This window comes from Martes martes (assembly GCF_963455335.1).
Source record: "Martes martes genome assembly, chromosome: 6".
Classification (NCBI taxonomy): domain Eukaryota; kingdom Metazoa; phylum Chordata; class Mammalia; order Carnivora; family Mustelidae; genus Martes; species Martes martes.
The window spans coordinates 19,779,980-19,801,286 of record NC_137893.1 but is presented as its reverse complement, the minus strand read 5'-3'; positions in this window follow the sequence as shown (position 1 = coordinate 19,801,286).

Genomic DNA, 21,307 nt, shown 5'->3' with positions numbered 1-21,307 from the left:
GAATTTTGTGGACTCACGAGTAAGGAAAGATGCTTTAATGGCTGCCCGACAGGATGAGAGAAAGACTCAGAAAGTAGGAGCCTGGACTTTCCTCCTGTAATCGACTGGATGTTACGTCTTTGGTAGTATCTACAATGGATAACAGAGCTCCATTTAAGATGCTGTTTAAAATAAGGTTTTGACAGCTAAACAAAACCATCTAATGCCTTTTTCCATTTTAAAAACTGATTTTTCAATAGATTAAATACAGCATGTAAAATATAACAGATCATATATTGTTTTCATTGCATTTTTCATTTTTATAAGACTTCCATATTCATCACCTCTTTTAGTTGTGTGGATGGATCATCACTTTTTAGTTAAGGAACCAGAGGCTCAGAGGCATGGCTTGGCCTGTGCTGAAGACACAGGGACCATAATCCAGACTCCTCTCCTAGAATTTGCTCCACTTTACCATTTTTCTCCTCTTACATCAGATGCACTCAGACAGTTGTCATTTACCATTCATGCTTCTCATCTGGGCTTATTCATGTAACAGAATGATCTGGACTAATATTCTTGTGGCACATCTTGATTCAATGTTCACAAACTATTTGTGTACTTTTTTAGAAATTATACAAATAAATAAGTTTACCCCCATATAGGTGTTTTCACTCAGTGTAAGTACAATTCATGGATTCTCAGTCCCAAATAAAGTTCTCTATTACCGTACAAAACACAGCTCAGCGATGCCCACAGGACATTGAATGCCTATAGTCAACCTGTAAGCTATCTTTCATTTATCTATACTTAACCTTCTCCCACAAGTTGTACTTACCAAGAGTCAGTCGTGTTTGTTCCCCAACATTAATCATGCCAGTTTTTCTTAATATTAAAATCATACAGTTAATTACAAGAACCTATGAAACATGACTTTGAAATTGTGTGTGTGTGTGTGAGAGAGAGAGAGAAATGTTGAATGTTTTGAAACACTCAATGAAGATGAATCATCAGAAAATACTATTGGGGGGGTGCCTGGGTGGCTCAGTGGGTTAAAGCCTCTGCCTTCGGCTCAGGTTGTGATCCCAGGGTCCTGGGATCAAGCCCCACATCAGGCTTTCTGCTCAGCAGGGAGCCTGCTTCCCTTCCTCTCTCTCTGCCTGCTTCTCTGCTGACTTGTTATCTCTGTCTGTCAAATAAATAAATAAAATCTTAAAAAAAAAAAAAAGAAAGAAAAGAAAATACTATTGGGTTAGGTTCTGGTTGGGAACTCAAAACAAATTAAAAAAAAATATATGAAGATACAGAATGAGTATTGCCCTCAAAAGTAACTATTATTTTGTTCAACAAGTTTCAAACAATGCTAAATGAGTCCATTATATTGCTTAATATTTACCAGATTGATATTCAACTTTTAACAGATTCCAACACCTGATCCTTACAAAATTTATAGGTGTCATTTAAGAGATGAATCAACTATTAGATACTAGGAGGCCTTACAAATAACCATTCCAGAATTAAATAATGTTTTTCATTAATTTAATTACATTCTCAAATGGTCAAAAGATTTTATTTATCATCGTTTATTGTCAATAAACCTTGTCATCATTATCCCAAGACTTGTAGGTCATACTGCCCAAACTCAGACAAAGAAAAAATCCAGTTGAACAAAAATATCCATAAGACTGGATGAAATATAGTTATTTAGCAATCAAGAAAAGTAGCATCAATTCAGAAAATACTTTTTGTTGATAAAAAGTGGGATGAGAATATATACAACCTTTAAAGTACATGTTTTAAGTCTGTAACTTGAAAACCCATGACATTAATGTTGATTTTTCTTTATTTTCAAAGGAAGATGTTTGTATTTCTTTTCTTTTTTTTTAAGATTTTATTTATTTATTTGACAGAGACACAGAGAGAGAGCAAACACAAGCAGGGGGAGTGGGAGAGGGAGAAGCAGGCTTCCCGCTGAGCAGGGAGCGTAATGAGGGGCTGGATCCCAGGACCCTGGGATCATGACCTGAGCCCAAGACAGACACTTAATGACTGAGCCACCCAGATGCCCCAATGTTTGTATTTCTGAGAAGAAAAATATAAAAAGCAGCCATTAAAGCAATGTCTCCTTAAATTCACAGATGAAGAAGGAAATAATATTCATATGAGGAGTTCTTAGAATTCTGGGAGCACAAATCAGAGACATTAACTCTCCCTGAAGTGTCAGTGATTATTTTACATAGTGGATGTTTAAGCTGAAGCTAAGGTGAAGAGTTTCAAGGTAGGTAAGAGGTGAAAGCAAGAAGAGTGGTATAGAAGAGGCATGTGAGAAGTCAGAGGCTCAATGTGGGAGTACCGAGTGCAGTGCAGAGGATGATAAGAAATTGTTTTTCACTGTTTTCCCAGATTTGTCTTAGAATGGTTTTCATGTTCTCGGACTAGTTATGAATGTGCAAACATCTAGTGAATGTGTTAAAAGCATAATCAGTTGAATACTGGGAAAACAATGTTTTATATTGAGTAATACAAAGGAAAGAAGACAACAATCATATTTTCATTGCTTACTCAGTGCCAAGCATGGAACAAGGCATTATTTATGGTCTCATATCTATTACCCATGAAATAGATATGCATTTTAATAACTCAGTCTTAATGATGTTGTGTGACTGACTTCAAGATTCCCTAATTAATTAGTGGTGTAACCAGTACTTGATCACAGACTGTCTAAATTAGGAGTCTACATTGAAAAGTAATTAGACATCTAGGCCACCTCTCGAGGCCTTTTGATGGCCTTCAGAACATGAAACCCAAGGCTGTAGTGGTTAAGGGCTTTATGGCTATGGGCAAAATTCTATGCAGAGCTGTGTGGGAGGGATAGGAGAGGAGTAGGCAGGGAAAGAAACTGGTACAGATTTTTGCTGGGGCCTGCATCAACCAAGGCTCAGGCCATGGCTTGGGAGGGCCTAGGATTTAGGTAGATGTAGAACTTTCTGGAGCCCACAGCCCATGCAGATGTCTGACATCCTGACAGCTGGAGAAGAGGGCCACTTGAGTGGCTCACTGATGCCCTGGATACCTTAAACATTCACTATATACTAAAGGATCAGTTACAGAGATGACTCCATCTACGCGGACTGGCCTTACCACTTTGAATATGCTGAGCATTGAGACCCAGACTAGATACATGGGTCAAACCAAGTTCATTGTTCCTGGAGGTCTGACCTTTTTATACATCACGACTCCAGGCATAGTGACTGCCGTGGCTGCACCCCAGGAATTTTCTGCTTCCGCTCACCCACCTTGCCTTCACCGTAAAAAGAGAGGTTCAAGGCAATATCACTCAGAGTCCAGTGAGCCACCTTCCTCCCACCCAGCCAGCCAGCCATTTTCCTGTGTATAAGCACCAGTTCATATTTTCCCAAGGATCAGCTCAGAGGTTTTATACGTTATTGATAATTTATCCCAAAGAATAAATAAAACAAATGTGATCAGGTGTAGACCATGTGTCTTAATTCATACATGTTGACACACATGTGACAGGGAAATAGTAATTGTGTATATGAACTATATTTGCTTTTGGGCATTTAATCTTTTAAAAATTATTCTTAGAATATCAATAAGGGGCAACACTAACCACACAGCATTCTAAGAACAAAATTCAGTGTATAGATAGATGTATGAGGACTGTATATATTCTGAATTTATTAGAAACAAAGTTTTAATAAAACTTAAATAGATGTTTCAACTCTATTTAGTCAAAAACTATATGCTCCTCTCTCAAGAGTTTTATTATGACACTTGTTAATTGTGTATCTGAGAAGTTGTTAATCATATACATAAAAATATACAAGTCAATAATTAATAGGCACTATAATTGTGTTAGTAATTTTACAATAAATATTGCAATAACATCATTGTATTATTTACCTTTGTTATAATAAATGGTATTAGTTATAGAAATGTATTAGAAGTTTTCATTGAGGGAGTAACCAATTCATCTTTCTGGTTTATACTTTAAAAAAATAAACTAAAATCTATAAAGTAGTTATACTACTTTTTGTTTAATTTGCCCAAATTACTGTAAACTTTAGGAAGCTAGAATTTAAATGTTTTAAATTCTTCTTCCAAAGAAGGAAAGAAGATCTGTTAAAAAACCTTAATTAAGTATGATGTCTTGAAACATAAAATACCTTGCTTGTCATGATATGCTTATGCAAACTAAAATATAAATTCAGTTCCTGGCAGAATGATTAATGTATTTACATCAACCCTCAGGGAATGTTGTGGCAAAGGGGTTATAAGTGTCTTTAGTTTGCCATACATGGAATAATTACTCTCTTGCTTTCACCACTCAGAACTATGCCTTAGAAAAATCAAAGGAGAACATGGTCCAGGTGTCTTGGAGAACGTCTACTGTTAGTGTGAAAAATAAGCCTCCCTGAAACCATTGTTTCAAATTATAGAAGCACCAGGGTAATTATTATGGAAACAATGAAAGGGATTTGTGTAAGGGGCAAGTGATTGGGCTTAAGATCACTTGATGGTCATTAGGAACAGGTCAGTTTGGGAAATTTGGTTCATAAGTGGAACCAGTTAGATGTTGTCATCCTATATCCACTTCTGATGGTTAGCCTTACACTATACTTTGACTTCAAGTAATAGGAGGCATGTACATAGTTTTATTTTTGAAATCTGAAAGTCCTTCCAGTGTTTGTAACTGAACCCTTAACATAGTGGGCATATACTGTATATTTTTGAAAGTGGGACTCTCTTCTGGAATAACATATTGGGAAAAAAAAATAAACAAATGCAATCTTCCCAACTAGAAAATTTACTTAGGGCACCTGGGTGGCTCAGTGGGTTAAAGCCTCTGCCTTTGGCTCAGGTCATGATCTCAGGGTCCTGGGATTGAGCCCCGCATCGGACTCTCTGCTCAGCGGGGAACCTGCTTCCCCTTCTCTCTCTGCCTGCCTCTCTGCCTACTTGAGATCTGTCTGTCAAATAAATAAATAAATAAATAATCTTAAAAAAAATTAGAAAATTTACTTCATATCACTGAAAACAGAAAAAAAAAAAAATCCTACCAGACTGGGATTTTCCTTCTTCATATAGTAGTCTCTATCTTCATCCAAAATGTACTTTTCCTTTCTCATTTATTGTAATCCTTTTTTTAAAATAGGCAATAGAGTGTTTTTTAATTGCAAATCATTTTTGTGAGATATAATTTAAATTCAGCCAATCATAAGTCTTTCTCATTTCCAATGAGATTTATTCTTTTTTTTAAAGATTTTATTTATTTATTTGACAGAAAGAGATCACAAATAGGCAGAGAGGCAGGCAGAGAGAGAAAGAGGAGGAAGCAGGCTCCCCTCTGAACAGAGATCCCATGTGGGGACCCTGAGCTCATAACCTGAGCCGAAGGCAGAGGCTTAACCCACTGAGCCACCCAGGTGCCCCATGAGATTTATTCTTTAATAGTCCCTGTCCAAGTATAAAATGGCTTAGTAAAGCTTGATCACCAAATCTGCTTATAGAATTAACCTCATCAGGTATACCTTGGTTGTATGTTCAATTAAGGCTTAAGAAAATAGAGAATATTTTTTTCAATAAAGTGTGTTTATGAGAAAATATGCCTACTAGGAAAAAAATAGACATACACTGGAAATAGAGCACCAGAGGGAGAACATATGGAGAGAAAAAATAAAATTACACTGTTACAACTGGTACAAAATTCCACCTCCCCCTTTTGTCCTTCCAAAGGCCTGTGTAGACTATAAAGGACCAAGGCAATCATTATATTCTCATCTCTTTGTACACATAGGAAATATGTAAAGAACTGAGGCCTAGAAGGTTGATGTCACTTATCTTATTATACACAGTTTATAACTGGTAGAGGAAGGGCTAGAATTCAAGCCTCTGATTACCACTACATATTGTTGAAACTCTTCTCACTCTGGCTGGAATTACATTTAAGGATCATCCAGATCAAGAAGCGTATTTACCCAGGAAAGAGGATGCAATCCATCAGAGCAGATATAAGAAGTTACAAGAGAAAATGTCTAAGGCAGAATTCTAGATTGTTCCAATATTCAAAACACAGAAAGAAGTAGAAATGCCAATAAAGGTGATGATTAAGAAATGACCAGGGACCTCACAGGAAAGTCAAGAGACAATGAATCATGGATATTAAGGAGGAAGGGAATTTTGAAAGTTAATTATACATTACCAAATGATTCAACGTCATGCTTTCTTCTTGAAACTCTTCCTTTGCTTCTGCAATACCACGTTTTCTTGTTTGTTTACTTATTTCCTTACACCTACCTGGCTATGCTTCAGTCTTCTTTGCTGGCTGTTCCATTCCTGATGAGTCTTTAATTTTTAAGTGGTTATTGGGGAGGGTGTGTGCTATGGGGAGTGCTGTGAATTGTGGAAGACTGATGAATCACAGACCTGTACCCCTGAAACAAATACTACATTATATGTTAATTAAAAATAACTCTTTCCAGATATAGAAAAAAAAATGGACCAGTTTAAGTCTTGGGTTCCCCTTCTTCTCTTTCTATAGTTCCTAAATGTCCTCATTCAGTTCTACCACCTTAAATATCCTCCACATGCTGATGACCCCAAATTCTACATCTCTAATCTCTGCTTCTCCTAAGAAATACTGACTTGTATATACAAAATCTTCCTTGACATCGACTTTTTTTTAAAGATTTTATTTATTTATTTGACAGAGAGACACACAGTGAAAGAGGGAAGGCAAGCAGGGGGAGTGGGAGAGGGAGAAGAAGGCTTCCTGCCAAGCAGAGATCCCAACATGGGGCTCAATCCCAGGACCCTGGGATCATGACCTGAGCCGAAGGCAGACATTTAACCAACTGAACCACTCAGGGGCCCCTACATCTACATATAATTTCAAACTCAACATGTCAATTCTTGATTCTTACCCCCAAAACTGCTTCTCTTCATTTCCTCCATCTCAGTGAATGATACCAGATATAGTCTGTTGCTTACATTAGAATCCTAAATTTCCCATGGTTATTCTTGGCCTCTTCAACACACTACATCCAACCAGTCCTGTTTACTCTAATTAAAAGTCATATCCTGAATGTGTATATTCCACTTCTCTTTTTCTCTACCATCACTAAGCTTAATCTCAACATCATCTTCTCCCTTCTTGACTCCTGTATATATCTCCCTATTGCTATTTCCATTTTTGTTTATTTATTATCTGTTCTTCAAAAGAAGGAGGAATCTGATTTCACACAGGAGTCAGATCTTATTTCCTCCCTATTTAAAACCCACGCATTTCTAACTCAAGTATGTTTAAGCCATGGTTATGCTCTGGCCAGCACAAGCCCTGTAAGATTTAGCCCCTACCTAATCCTTCAATTTCATTTTGTACTACTTTCTCCTTGTCAATTTTCTTCCAACATCACAGACATTTTATGTCACTGTTGTTCTTTAAATATGATAACCCCACTCCAATTTCAAGGCATTTGATGTTGCTTTTCTTTCACTTGGAAGATTTTTCCTGATCTTTGCATGGATGATTATTTCTTGTCACTCAAATGTTACCATATATGTCACCTTCTGAAAGAGGCCTTCTCTGAGCAATCATGCATTATTTGGTGCATTACCCTATTTTAAATATCTGCATAGCATACTATTATCTGACTTTTTTTACTTCTTCTACCTATTCTCTAAAAATGTAAGTTGTATGAAAACAAAGTCCTTCCCTGATCTCAGAATTATACTTGATGTAGAACACATTTAATATGTATTGATTGAAAAAACCATAAATATTTTTATCCGGTGGTCATTAGATGCTTTAGATAGGATATGGAGTTGGAATACTAGTTGAATAAAGTAGACTTTTTTTCCCCATATAACAAAGCCTCTACTCAGTTGTCTGACACAGCATTAGGGGACTAGAAATGGAACTTGGAAAGGCAGTCACAGTTCTTACTCATTGGGGAGAGGGTAGTCATTTAAATATAACTATGTAAATTATTTAATTGGTCTTATTATAAGATCTATGGGTGAACAATGCATGGTGATTTGGAGCTTCACACCAGGGAAAATAACTAAGTACCAGGGAATATAACCTAAAGAAGTGGAATTTAAGAACCATTTAAGGTTCCAAAAGATGAATAGGAATCCATAATACTATTTCTTGGTGACCACTTTTTTGTTATGTAAATAGTGAGAAAATAATGATGTTTAAGGGATAGAAATGTCTTATCTAATTATTAGTCATGAGAAATAGATATCCTTCATTGAAGATGATTGAAGTAATAAATTTGGCTTTCTGCTTTAAAATAAGTCTCCTGAGAGCTTAGTAGGAATATATTTCCCGAAAAGTCACTGATGTGGTATTAATAAATGGAATTTGGGTACTAACAAATTTGGGTACCAGATGGTTGTCTGTCATGAATGCTCCAAGCTGGTTTCTTGTTGGATACTGCCTCTTGCTGTGATACTGGTTTCAATTTCAACAACAGTTTTATGAAGGCATAAAAAATTTTCTTATGAAAAAGGAGATAAAATTTGTACCTTTCCTGCCATTTGTTTTTAATATAATTACTTTCCACAGCCAGTGACATCAGAAAGATACAATTTTTTTCCATGTCTGCTTCGAGCAAGGTTTTGGTGTCCTAACTATATGAGATTTTTATATTACGTAAAGCTCTAATAGGGCTGAATTCAAAATTTTTTTGGATGAGAAGCATTGCTAAAGATGATCTAGTCAAACAGATTAAAACATAGAGATGAGGAGGGAAGAGATACAAAAACGGATGTTATAACATGTTCATGGAGGTGAAGGAATTTTCCAGTAATTACCTAGCTTCTTAGAAAACAAGGAATCAAGGAACTTAATGATTTATTCACTAAATTCTACACCTGCAACTAATATTACACTGTATGTTAACTAGAATTTAAATAAAAACCTGTAAGAAACAACAACAAAAAAGAACAAGGAATTTGTCTCAACATTTATGCTCTTGTCATAGCATCAACAAAAGAAATACGGAAATATTTCATAGTATTATTATAATTTGCTATTACTTTTTTTAGTTTCAAAAAATATAAAGTCCAAGTATACAAGGCCTTCCTTACCCTATCTGATATACATACTTTCTGGCCTATTTTTCACTATGCCTTCCTTTAAATCTTGTATTTCATGAATATTTGTATTTCACTAATGGAGAAGTGTGTTTTTAAATTCCTAAGTTTTTTTCATGCTGTTCTCTTGTCTAGAATGACTCTCCTAGGCCTTTTCTATCAGGCAAAGTTTGCATTCTCCACTCCCACAGGAAGGGTTCCCCAAGCCAAGGCTGTGTTCGGTGTCTTAGGTGTTCCCACAGAAGTATCTCTTTCTCCCTAAACATAAGATTTTCTGGAGAAACAAGATATCTTGCTTTGTCATTATATGTTCAATATTTATCAGAGTGTCTGGTGCATATCATGTCCTTCCCATTGTTTTCAATTAAAGGAAATTAACACTGTGAAGTCCTTAACCTACTGACCCGAAGTATTGATTTTACCTGTGAAATAGTATGATTCATTCCTATACTTATTATTTAAACAGTAATTTAAAATTTCTTTTTATATATTATATTAAAATTATTTCTTAAAATATAGATATTTTATTTCTGTTTAAATCTAGCTTAGTTGTTACTGAAACTAATTTTTATTTCCTCTGGTTTATATTTAATATTTTCATTTCAATTGAATATATTTCGAAAAAAATACTGCATTTAACAGTATGATAAAAAACAAGCTGACAATTTTATATTTGTTTGTAACTCTAAATCACCAGAATTTTAGAACTGAAGAGTATTTTAGGCCTTAATTCATCCAATAGTCAATAACTCATGCTGAGTAATTCATCCATGGTTATTATCAGAAAAGCTATGTATGTTGCATTATGGCCAACTTCTTTCAACTATACACTGTTGCCTTTTCTGTTGCGTAAACTAAAAAAAATTTAACTATGCCAATAAATTTCGAGAGTCTGAAAGGAAGATGGTTCACTTAATTGGGAGATACCTTTCTCATCACTGATGGCTTAATATACTATCTTCAAATTATAGAGCAAGTTACTGAGAAAGCCCTGCACCTGGCTCAATAGTTAGTAGGTACATATCTACTTGTTCAGTAAATCTGGAATTAGTTTTCCTGTCTTGAAGTCCAACTCCCTAGAGATCTGCCCTGGGTATCTTATAGCCATACACTAGGTGTGTCATAATTGTTCTGGGCAACCCAGTATCTGAGTACATTTTAATTTCCTCCCAAATGTGAGGATTTGAGAGCTTGTAAGTTTCTTCCCCTCCCCTAGAGAATGACTCTTTGTCTTGCTGTCAATTGCTGGTTATTTCTTTGAATAGAACATGATGATTTGTTCAGTCTGACTTTAGCTTCCAACTATGGTTATGCCCTACCCACAAGTTTGGCTCTCTTTCATATTGATTTTGGTCTAAAGCAAACCTTGATTTACTACATCTCTTTAGAAACTGCATGGTATACTGGCTACCAACTGTGAAATCAGACCTAGAGACAAACGAAGGACCCAAAACTCAGCTCTGTTCTGCTTATCTCCCCGCAATACCATTGCTCATGTCACTGAGAGTCACCATGTTTCAAGAATAAGCTGGCTAGGTCATAAAAACATGAGCTATATTTACTCAGTTCTGTAAGTGAAAATATCAACACATTTGATTTTGAAACTCTGAGGTAATTTTTGAAAACTTGTTGTCGTGATGGTGCCTTAAATAAAACAAGAACAGCAAAAAAAATAATATCTAGAAATATTAAATAGTAGTCAATATTCTTAAAACGTATTTGATTCCTTAGTTTTAATTTCAGTTCTTCAATATGATAAAATTTAACATAAATTTACCATTTGAACCATTTTCAAGTATACAGCTCAGTGTCATTACTTACACTCATGCTATTGTGCAACCATCCTCATCATCTCCAGAACTTTTTCAAATCTTTCCAAATTGAACTCCTGTACCCATTAAACACTAACTCCCTTTCTCTTCTCTCCACAGTCCCTGGAAACTACCATTCTTCTTTCTGCCTCCATAAATTTGACTATTCAAATGGACTTCAAATAAGTGAAATTAAACAGTGTTTGTCTTTTGGTGACTTGCTTACTTCATTGTCCTCAAGTTCCCTCCATGTTGTAGAATGTATTGTTTTCTTCCTTTTTAAAGGTGAATAATATTCCATTTATATATATATATGTGTATGTTTTATGTTATATAATATGTATATTATATAATGACATATGTATTACATTTTATTATTTTGAGTTCAAGTGTGAAAATAATCCACACATATCTACACAAAGGAATGTGTTTAATAGCACTATTATTTACAATGCTGATAGCCAAAAGAGAGAATACGTGTCCATCTAAAAAATTTATGGGCTCTCAATAGGATAAAAAGTCATTTAATATATAGATATAAAAAAAATGAACTGAAATATAGTGAAATTGTTAAGAGCTTGTTGTTTGCCACCTCTTACAAACTGGGTAAAATTGGAAAGTTGTTGGAATTTCCTGAGCCCCATTTTATTCATTTAAAAATTAGATGAGAATAGTATTTTTATGAAAATTTAGTTGTGATTACTAAATAAATGGCCTACGCAAGTCAATTAGTTCAACTTCTGATATAATAGTTGAATAAATGTTAGTTATAATTAGTTATTATGTTTTACTGAGTGTCAGCATGTTAACTCACTGCTAGATTCTAGAGATGTGAGATGAATAACAAAGGACTTCTGGATTTGAGGGGCTCACATATAAGTAAAGAAAAATACCTAAACTCGGAAATATATGTTGACTTTGGAACTACTTTGATGCATGCAATTATTTCATCCTCAGACTTGGAAAGGGGTTTATGATATAATGTTACAAAGCAGAACACAAAATCTATGAAGTACATACTAATTACAATTATGCAAGCTATATTTCAGGCACAAAGACACACACATACACGCACAAAAAGAAAGAATGTTTGCTGGGATTTTTACATGTAAAATTATCTAAAATCATTAAAAATAATAAGAATATAATAGTTAACAGTATGAAAAATCATTTTAAGAATCTGGGATATGAATTTGAAAGAAAAATAAGCAAGTCTTTGTTCTTTTACAGACTAGAATCAGAATGTTCTTGCTAACAGGGATTTAGATACAATTTTGTCCGAAAATCTTCAGTTCATAGATTAAGGAAGTTTGGAAATGTTTAAAGATTTGCAGCAAGTGAGAATGGAAACCAGTCTACTAGCCTCTGTCCTGCAGTCTCTCCTCTAGACCATAAATTCACTTCTGAATAGGCTTCTGTAGACCTTATTTTTTATAATCTTCAGTGTACTTAAAGGTATGTAAGGTCTTTTCCCCCCTTTAACAGTTCCACGGAACATATGGAATTTGATGTAGAATTGTCTAACATATTTTTTTTAAATTTATCTTCTTCAGGATTTCATTATTTAAATATAATACTTCCCACTATTCATGATGTCAGTACAATGCACAGCATTGAAGATTAGCCCAGTATACAGAACAAGTCTCTGAAGGCAATAAAATATAATTTTTAAAAGTTCACTTTTGCAAAGACTTTTAAGACATAGTAGTAAATATTCTGAAAGCTGGTAAAATGCTTTTAATAGTTATTGCACTGGTTGTAACTTGGTTTACTATATGATTACACTGGCTTCTCTTTTGATACCTGTACAAATAAGGATTTGCCCTTTTATTGCTTTGAAATTTCTTTTATGTACTTAGTAAGTGAGCCAATCAAGTAATTTTTAAATCTCTGCTATCACGGCAGAAATGTGATTTTCAAAACTATATATTGCCTATTTGTGTACTCTGTCTTGGATCATGTAGTGGGAAAGTAGCTCTCAGAGGTAGAGGGTACCCTAACATTTTGTTCTTCCATGGAGATTTTTTCTTGAATTTCTTTTTTATTAGAAAGCATATTTTTCCTAAAAGACTGATGGAGAGCATTTGAATGATAATCTAAATATTTTCTTGGCTTTCATTGGAAAGGATATAATATCTTGGCTTAGAAAAAAGCTTCTTATTTTGCTATACATTTAGAAGGCATCCGGCATATTTTCTATACAGTCAACACAATCTTTAAAGCCATCTGCAGTTTGCAACAATTTTATAGTTTAGTAGCTTAAATTGATGGGAAAATGAGCTGCTGACAGACATGTTTTTCCAAATTGATATTTGAGGATGGCGCAGCCAAAATACTTGGCATGAAACAGCAAAGAAAATGAGGAGTGTGTATCTACAGAGCACAACTCCGTATTGCAGCACAAGCTAAAAATGCTTTCAGTTTGAGATTTTACTAGTTCTCTTAGGTTCCATGTTGTAGTCTTTGGTGAAACGTTGCACTAAAACTTAAAAAGGCTAGAGTATTTTTTTTTCTCTCTTATCTAGGTAAATAGAGATGTTCCAACTACTGGCAAGTCTTCTTGAAAAAGTAAGTGCCATTTTAAATGCATACTCTTTTGAGTGTTGCTTATGCGTGGATTAATTAAATCTTCAGATATGAAAAAAATAGACACAAAAATTAAAAAGTCCCAATCATATGTATTAGAGTGGTAAGGAAATTGTTAATTTCAAATTACTTTTCAGGCTTCTAGGTCTTTTTCTATTTTTGTCACTGCTAAATTTACTAAGATCTTTGCACTGTGCATACACACAAATATACAAAACACACACACACACACACACACGTAGTACCTCAAATGAAAAAAATAATTTGGTGTTTCACTTTTTGTTTTTGTTTTTTCATTGGTAGTTTGAGGCTAAATAGTGATGGTGTTGCTCTAAGACTATGGGTCAAAAACAGAAGCAAACCAATAAACAGACTTTTAATCTATGGAGCAAACCGAGGGTTGCTGGAAGGGAGGTGGGTGGGAGATGGGTTGAATAGATGATGGGTATTAAGGAGGGCACTTGTGATGGGCACTAGGTGTTGTATGTAAGTGACAATTCACTAAATTCTATGCCTGAAACCTATATTACATTATATGTTAACTAACTGAAATTGAAATAAAACCTGAAACTAACTAACTAAATAATAAAAGATCTCTGCACAATCATCAGTACATTTAAAAAAAAAAAGGTATTTTCAAACAAACTTTTTTGAATTATAAAAAAAGTTCAATTTGTATTTTTGCTTTGTTTTTAGTACCTAACTGATCATTGCTATTGGACATTAATTAACATTAATTAACTCAGTCAACAGACACTTGTATCAGGTCCATCTCAAAAATGAGATGTCATTGCTGTCTTCCTTCAGGTAGAGGTTTGCCAGCTCTAAATATCACTCTCCTTTCTCCTTAGAGACTCATGATTTATAGCTCAGGTCAAAGAGGAGGCTCCTAGACATTAACTCAGCCTGAAGGGAACCCGAAAAGGTACTCTAGGCGCCAATACTAAAGTTTCCTTAGCCCTCTACTTTCAGCATTACCACTGCCTGGTAGAAAAGTCATTATTGTTATTTGTGTTGCTCCTCCCCCACTAACCTGTGCTGTGACTCCAATATGCCCTGTGATAAGACCATGTGGATTATGTAACAAATATATACAAATATAAAGTATTTTCAATGTGGAAAGCATTTTCATTTCATTTTAAATGTGCTGTTTTTAGAGGAAAAACAGTTACAGATAGTACCGAAACTGCTTAATGAAAATTAAAAAACTAAAATATTTTAATCTTAATTTAGGACTAAATTAAGTAACATGTACAAACATTAGTATTCTTTTCAGTTTATAATAAACTGTGAAGCACATTTCTGCAGCCCACAGTTTTGATTTACAGAGACCTAGACTATGCCACCTTAGTAATCCCATAACCACTGGGCTGTAATTTTGCATACTCAATATCCTTTCAGGGAAGCCAAGTGTTATCTGGAAGTGCTAATGAATGACCACTTTATACAATGCTTGCAATTACCATGCAGAACACTCCGCTAGGCCTGAAGCCATGTGAATTTGTCCAATTTCAGGTTTCATCAAAACTTAAATACTGGCTTAGTTTCTATTTACAAAGAGGTCATATATTCCAAATAGTGGTTCTCAGTTTGAGTTCTCAAAAAAGAGTCAAAGATTTTGTTAGATCTTGATTGATTCAGTCAAATGTATTTCAGAGAGAAAATTGAAAATTTTATAAAACTAAATGAGTGGAGTCCCTCAGTGTACGTGAATTTGAAATTAAATACACTAGCTAGCAGTATGATTTTTTTTTAATTGTGAAAAACATGAGGGCATTCAATAAATGTTTGTTGAGCACCTATTAGATGTTAGGCATTATTCTACGTCCTTGAGGTAGAGGTGTGAACTGAACAAGGAGTAGCCCAGTACCTCATCTAGCTGTCACTCTACTAGGAGAGACAGACAGCAAAAGTAATTATATGGTGTAATACCAAGCTGTGATAAATGCTATAGAAAGCAAAACAGCCCAGGAGTATAGGGAGTGACACATAGTAGACTGAGTGAGGGTTGTTCACGGGAAGGTAAAAGTGATATCCATGGAATGAGAGGTGAGTCACTGCGACAGTGCCCCAGGCAGAGGGACAATGAAGACCCTGAGGTGAGTTCCAGGAGCCGCAGGAGGCAATGCTGATGGGCTGCTATAAAGAACAAGGAGAGTATTAGAAAAGGAGGTTAGAGAAGTAGCCAAGGCTTTCATGCCATGTAAGGGACACTCTAGTATCTGTTGAGTATTAAATTTCCAAGAAATGATTTCATCTGAAGAAAAAGACAAGTGTGTGTAATTTTTTAAATTGTCTTTTAAAATGTGTTTGATGCATACACAAGAATATATGCCCAGGTAAGTATATTGGAGAACTCTGCTCTCCTGACTTACATCCTTTAGGCCCTTTTATATTTCTAGCTATTCCTGCCACAACTATCTGGCCTCAGCGGCAAGGTCATCTCTCATCTGGGAGGTGAGGCTTTCCTAAAGCCTCTACATGGGGGACCCGGGAGAACTCCCAGACTGGAAATGGACTGTTAATTCTTCATGGGGCTACCCTTGACCAAAATAGTCAGGAGCCAGTGACAAATGCTTCTCTCTCCAATTCTGAGGTATATACTTTTGGTTGCACAAAGATTCTAGAAGGTTTGGGTTCCAGTTGTCCTTGATAACTCTGCGGGCTTTCCCTTTTTCTCTAACTCTTCCAAATCCTCAATCCTGTTCTTTGGAATCACTTCCCCAAATAAACAATCTGGATGTCAGCCCTTGTATTAGGTGCTGTTATCCTAGAGGAACTTTGGGTAAGATATCAAGTTTAAAGCTTTGAAATACAAGTATACAAAATACAATAACCTTGGGTATACCCCTTAATCCAATAACTAGTGTGTTCTCATAACCTGCAGCTACCAGCGTGCTCCTCTCTGTCTCCTGCCTCAGCCACCACTATCCCCACACCTTCCCTGAAAGCCCAGCTAGGGAACCACAGTCAAAGCTTTTTGGGGTCATAACTCTCTTATCATAGTTTCTTTAAACAGTTTTATCACATATTTATCTACTGCAAAAGAATAGATTGTTTTCCTTTTGTCTGTCTTTGAGAATTATGAAACAGTAGCATAAAACGTGCAGATTTATGCAACTGTTTTTTAACTCAAATTATGTTTTTTTAATCCTTGTTTTATGAAGTTGTTCTTCAATCCCATATAGTCATATATAATTCACTTATCATAATTTATTCATTTTTTTCTGTCAATAGGCATTTAGGTCTTGCCACGGTTTTGCTCTCTTGAGCATTGCCATTGTAAATATTTTTGTACATGTGTCCTGATACCCATATGCAAGAGGCTCCCTTAGACTATGTGTCCTATGTGGGGGCACCTTGCCACTTACGGCTATTGAGCTTTTGAAATGAGACTAGTCCAAACTGAGACATGCTATAAAGTACAAAAGAAGTACCAGATTTCAAAGAATAAATATGAGAGAGAAAGAAAATATATTTTAAATAATTTTACAGTACTGACTGCATGCTTAAATGTTACTCATTTGGATAAATTGGGTTTTATGAAATACATTATTAAAATTAATTCACCTGTTTCTTTTATTTTTTTTAATTTTAAAGATTTTATTTATTTATTTGATTGACAGAGATCACTAGTAGTCAGAGAGGCAGGCAGAGAGAGAAAGAGGAGGAAACAGGCTCCCTGCTCAGCTCGATCCCAGGACCCTGAGATCCTGACCTGAGCCAGAGGCAGAGGCTTTAACCCACTGAGCCACACAGGTGCCCCTTCTTTTATGTTTTTAATAGGACTACCAGGAAATTTAAATTCTAGCTTTGGCTTGATTTGGACTGCACTAGTCTAGGGACTATGCTACTCAAAATGTGTTTCCCTGACCATAGCATCAGCATCACCAGGAAGTGCAAAATCTCTGCCCTCAAACCAAACCAGCTGAAAGACTTGTAGAAATACAAAATTCAAAGTGAACGAATGAATAAGTAAATAAAAATAAAGGAAAGGAAAAGGCTTGGAACCCAGGAAACAGAAAAGAAGGGCTGTGTACAAGGTACTGATCTAGAACAAAATTGAACACAGAAAAAAAAAAAATTGAACACAGAGTTCTGGAGGAAGATCCCTGAAAAAATAAAATATGTGATTAGATAGAGAGGTTAAGAAAAGAAATAGGGGATATATTTATTATAAACAGTACATAGGAAGGAACAATTAAAAACTTCTGGGAAAAGAAAAGCAGCATCAGAAGTGAAATGGAGTTATAGGCACTCCTGGATTTTTAAGAAAAAAATATTTATACACAATTATGAAGAGAGCTATCAGGGGATAGGATGGGGAAGATTGTATCTGTATTTTATAAACTAGATCATCAAAGAGACCGTCTGTACTTGAAGGAACTTGAAATAAGATGATAAGGTAATGTATCATCTACAGATACAAAGGGACATCTTAAAAAAAGGAACTAAATCATGAGAAAAAAAAAAAAAAATCCCTAACAGGGGAGGAGGCGGGGAGCTAGAGGTCTGGCAAAAAGATAAATTTTCTGTCATGGCAAAAGATATATAAAATATATTTTATATTTTTTAATATATAAAATATATTTTATGAATACATACTTACATATTATATATGCTGTTATATAATATATAATGTAAAATAACATATTTATATAAAAATAAAATATATAATAATAAATATAAATATAAATATAAATATAAATATAAATATAAATATAATAATAATAAATATATAATATAAAAATAAATATAAAATATATATATAAAATATAATATAAAATAAATATATAATAAATATAATATAATATAATATAAATATATATAAAATAAATATAATATAAATATAAATATAAATATAAATAATAAAATATATAATATACAGATATAAAAACTGATTCCATAATATATTCCATAATATATAATATATAATATATATATATATAATATATATTATATAATATAATATATAAAAAACTGATTCCATAATATATCCTCCAAAGACAGAAATTATTTTAAAGATTAGAAACACTTCATAACTTCTAGCTATTTTTGCAATGAGTATGTCTAGCATTTTAATTTTCCCTTTATTTTTTGTAGTGATTGATGAATGCCAGCCCTACCCAGATACATAGCCCAAGGTCCTCATATATCAATGGGATTCACAAAACTTTGCCAGCAAAATTCTTGTCATGAGATTTATGGCTCTAGATAATTGTTTTCTTTGGAGTTAGTATACTATTTATGCAGATTATTTTAGTTTGAGAAAATAATCAAAACTGGAAAATATGGTAAGCAGATAAACTATATTTGAGATCTTTGTACCAAAAGGTGAGTTTAACTCTTGTTCAAATCTAGATGAAATGTCTGTTGTCTTATATTTCATGTGTCTAAATTATTAGGAATAAGTGTAGTAACACAATAACACAAACGTGGAGAGCTGATTCACAGAGCGCATACCTTGCTAGCAGCTCTTTAGTCTGGGCCAATGCTGCTGAATCCTGAAAAGAGTTCGAGCAATGGCATTCCAATAGTCGAGAGTGATCAGTGAGTACAATCCATGGAATTATTTGTCAATAAGTTATATATGGTTATAATCTCAACAAAACACAGCATTGATTGTGTTGATTAAATTGTGGATTTAGCTTAATATCTATAATAAAGCTTACTTCTTTTAATCATTAAGTATAGCAACAAGTCCATATAAACACCTTTGACTTTGGGATCACAACATCTTTCCAGACACCTTTTGATTTTACTCTTGACTTTGAAAATTGACAAGGATATACTCTCTACTTGAGTCACAATTTTAGTGCTCAGTCTATTTATGAAGCATCTCAATTTGAGAACAATATATCTCTGTCCAATTTTTGATCAATATGAATAATTTCTGTAACTGTTTTTGTGGAATGAGATCCCCTGGTACTACTATAGGACTTTAGAGAAAGAAGAAAGCTATTGTGTAATTTATACAAACTCTGTCTCATCATTTTTTAAAGGACTAATCTAAAACAGAAATTAAGGAAGTTGCTACCATCAGAGAGCCAATGGTCTGAAACTTTAAACATGCTTTCCCTAACTGATAAAGTATGTGCACTTATGTTTTAAGAGCTTTAGGCAAATTCTGAGCCTGGAGGCAGACAGATCTATCAACTGGGGAAAAAAAAAACAAAAACAGTTTTTCAATTCAAGGAATTGAGGGACTACTGAATCATCAATAAACTGACTTGCTGGGATTATAGATGAACTGTTCACTATCTGATTCTTTTCAGTCTTGTGGAGAACTCCAGACATATCTGGTGTATAAAACAATAGACTCCTTATTCTGGGAAAAACAGCTGCAATAGCTAGCTGTTCAAGAGATGGGTGGTATTCTACTTTGTTTAAAATATTTAAATTTTATATGACTGAAAAGATAATGTTTTATTGTTTAATAATAAAGTAGGGAACAATTGTTGTTTCAGAGCATTCTCTATAATAGGCGCCTGTAGATTTTCTGCAGTATTTTTCATTCACTAATTGGAACCAGGACATTGGCCATAGTGATTTATATCTCTGAATTCCTTTTTAAATTGACTTGTACAGTCTTTAAAATTCCTTAGCTCCGTTCACCAGCCAGTTAGATACACACTATTGTTTTATTTTTGAATGTCTTAAAATTATATGTAAAGCTTTAATTATTTCACTTTTAGACTATGAACAAACTTTAAATCCCAATGTTTTATTGGCTATTAGAAATCTAATGAATAAATTAGAGTTAATTTGTTCACTTAAGCACGTCTCCTTTAAATGTAGAAAAGATATTTAATGCTTCAAGCTAATAGAACAAAATAGTGCATATGCTATTATTACAGATATGTAGTTTGCCCTTTATACACTTTCTGAAAGAAAATTGAGATTAATATCTCATGCTGATGTTATATATTAAAATTATTTTGCACTCAGACCTATTTTCTGATATTTTAGTAAATAAACTGATAAGCATAGAAGAAAGATAATATTTATCCCATTACCTTTGCAAAGTATGGTGGCCATAATCAAAGGAAAGTGAATAAGCTTTAGAAATTGATCAAATTTCACTGAAATTGTGACATTTTCTCAAAAGGAAAATCATAAAACTCTCTCAAAAGATTGTTTAGTTTTAGAAAGTAGTTCTGACTCTCTCCAACCCTTCTGCCTTCCTTTGGTTTGTTTACTAAATTGCTCATAAACCCAATTAGGTTTTTCTTCTTCCCCTTTCTCCTATCAGACATAGACTCCTCTCTGGCAGATTTTTCCACAAGGACAACTTCCACATCTTCAGGCATGAAACTGACTCCAGGCTCGCTCTAAAGCCTACTGCGAGATGGTTTGTTTACTGTGCTCTACGACCTTCCCTCTTCATCCTCTGTGACTCATTGAAGGCATCAGATCCTGTTTCCTGAGGCTTCTGGTACCCCGCTCTTGGTTTATTCCTTCCAAATTTGGCGTTCATTTTCTCTTTCCATATTTCAAGATGTAGTAAAGCACGCTCAACTATCTTACTTCTTCTATAAGGGTCTATTTGCTGCCTGAAGTTCAACTATTATAAAAGTAGTATGCAGTAATAAGCCAAAAAACTAAAATATTTTAGATGTCTATGGTCTTTCATAAAATGTGATTTTCTAGAACACATCAAATTGGTTTGTGTCAACAGTGATCACAGCATGCTAAGAATAGGTTGATATTTACAAGCTCATTTTAACTGCTTATAAGCCATAACAAAATTGAAATTATAGCTACACTTCCCACTAAATGACTAAAAAAAATTTTCTATACAGACTTTG